At 36.3% G+C, this 2,563-nt stretch overlaps 1 pseudogene; it reads right to left on the reverse strand.

The window, feature by feature from the left end:
• Positions 1-1,403: 1,403 nt before the first annotated feature.
• LOC101988849 lies at positions 1,404-2,326 on the reverse strand (annotated as a pseudogene).
• Positions 2,327-2,563: the final 237 nt, after the last annotated feature.

Raw genomic sequence — 2,563 nt, forward strand, 5'->3', positions numbered from 1 at the left:
ACTCACAGAGATCTGCGTGCCTCTGCCTCCTAAGTGCTGGGATTAAAGGCGTGCGCCACCATCGCCCGGCTCTAAGCAGTGTGCTTTACTTTCTTATTCAAAGTCAAGAATATGGAAATCAATCATTAAGTGAAACACAATAAACATGCAAGTTACTTTAATTGGCCACTATGTTTTTTTTATTTTATTTTTTATTTTTTTTAATTTTCTTTTTGTGGATGTAGACTACTAGAATCTTCAATTTGGTGTTGACAGTTAATTGACATTTGAATTTGCTTTTGATTATTCTAGAATGAGAAAGGCTCATGGTTGTTTCTCTAGGAAATCTGTACTCATATCTGATTAGAATGCAATAGTTACATGAACCAAGAGAAACTCATTCATAAGCAGATACCATTTTGTGAACTTGATATTATTGGGTCTACTGTATAAATTATGTCAAGTTATACAAGAACATTTACTCTTTGAGTCTTGATTGCACTTCTCTCTGCATTTTTGAATTCTGACCTTTTACAATGAAAATGTCACATAAATGCTTATTATACCTGGGCATAATTTCAGCATATGTTTTTTCATATTTCAGCACATTTTAGTTTCAACAAGATTTTTAAAAAGCATAATGGTACATGTAAGCATTTTAGAGGTAACTTGCATGCAACATTTCATTTGAGTAACAGAAGTGCAAATTTACTAATGTAGAGTTTCAAATAACAACATTGATGTATTAGTTACTTTCTATTGCTGTAATAAAACATCAAGACAAAAACAGCCATCAGAAAAAAGTGATTATTTGGGGCATGTGGTACTAGAGTCCATTATGAAGGAACAGAGGTAATAAGTGGCAGGTGGCTTTTGCAACTGAGATCCTATTTTAAACACATACGTGAAGCAGAGAGAATTAATTTGAAATTGCAAGTCCTTTGAAACACAAAACTGCTCCAGTGTCATATCTTCTTCCTCATGTCCATTTCTCCTAATTCTCTGCACGTAGCTACCACGGAAGACCAAATATTCAGATGTTCTACCCTTATAGGCCACATCTCATTCAAGCTACTGTAACTGAAATGTCAATTCATATTGTAAATATTAATTTCAAGGTAAATACAGTTTTCAGCCTACAGGATTGATTCTTTTATTATATAATTGTGTCACCTCTTTCTGTAAAATAAACAAATCATAAAGAACTTGAAGTAAATATTGACCTTTTTATTCTATACATTAAAGTTTGTAAGTTTGATCAATATTGTTTTCTTTTCTTTTGCTTTGCTTTTTATTTTTTGAAACAGGGTTTGTAGATCAGCCTTGCCTTGAGCTCACACATTTGCCTGCCTTTGCCTCCCAAATGCTGGGATTAAAGGCATGTGCCACCACCACCTAGGTAAGTTTAAAGTTTTCATTTTTTTTCAGACCACTTCTTATATTTTCCACATTTTCCTAATGGCATTTTTCATTTCTTTATTTCTGAAAGTGTAAATCATAGGATTGATCAATGGAGTCATGATGGCATCAAATACAGCCACCTTTATCTCAAAAGAAGCTGCAGATATGCATTGTGCATACATAAATATGCATGGAACAAAGAATGTAATAACAACAGCAATATGACTTCCACAAGTGGAGAGAGCTGTCCATCGGCCTTCAGAATTGTGATTTCTTAGAGAGAACAAAATGGCACCATAGGAGATGAGCAACATAGAAAAGATTATGATGCAGATAGAGCCACTGTTGGCAAACACTAGCAGGGCATAAGCATAAGTGTCAGTGCAGGACAACTCGAGTAATGGGAACAAGTCACACATGAAGTGATCAATGACATTAGGCCCACAAAAGGGTAACTGCAACATGAAGATGATTTGTATGATAGAATGCAAGAATCCCCCTGCTCATGCCACCCCCACCAGAGTTCCACAGTACCTCCAGTTCATTATGAAGAGTAATGTAAGGGCTTACAAATGGCTACATAGCAGTCATAGGCCATCACTATGAGGACAATAACTTTTACTGCAGCAAAGAAGTGTACAGCAAAGATCTGTGTCATGCAGCCTTCAAAGGAGATGGTTTTGCTGTCATCGAGGGAGTCAGCAATCATCTTTGGTGAAATGACTGAAGTAATGCATGCATCTAAGAAGGACAGAAATGCCAAGAAGAAATACATAGGTGATCCAAGCAGTGCAGGACTGCAGAGGGTGGTTACTGCAATCATTATGTTGCCTCCTATGGTTGCAATATAGGCAAACAAAAATACAACAAATATTATATTCTGAACTTTTGGGTTCTATGAAAGTCCCAGGAGAATGAACTCAGTTACAATAGTCTGATTTGGCATGATTCTCAAGAAAGTTTAAGATAAAATTCCTCTTATTTATGCATGTAGATAGTCACTTATGTATGTGTGTGCTTTTGTACTTTGTGTGTGTGTGTGCGCGCGCGCAGGCAAAAATGCTTTAGTTTTTGTGTAGACGTCAGCGAACAATTAGCAGCAATAACATCACTCTCCACTGTGTAGGTTCTGGGGTTTGAACTCAGGTATTCACTCTTGACAACACGTATCTTTACCACTGAG

Source organism: Microtus ochrogaster, linkage group LG9 (genome assembly GCF_000317375.1).
Source record: "Microtus ochrogaster isolate Prairie Vole_2 linkage group LG9, MicOch1.0, whole genome shotgun sequence".
Classification (NCBI taxonomy): Eukaryota; Metazoa; Chordata; class Mammalia; order Rodentia; family Cricetidae; genus Microtus; species Microtus ochrogaster.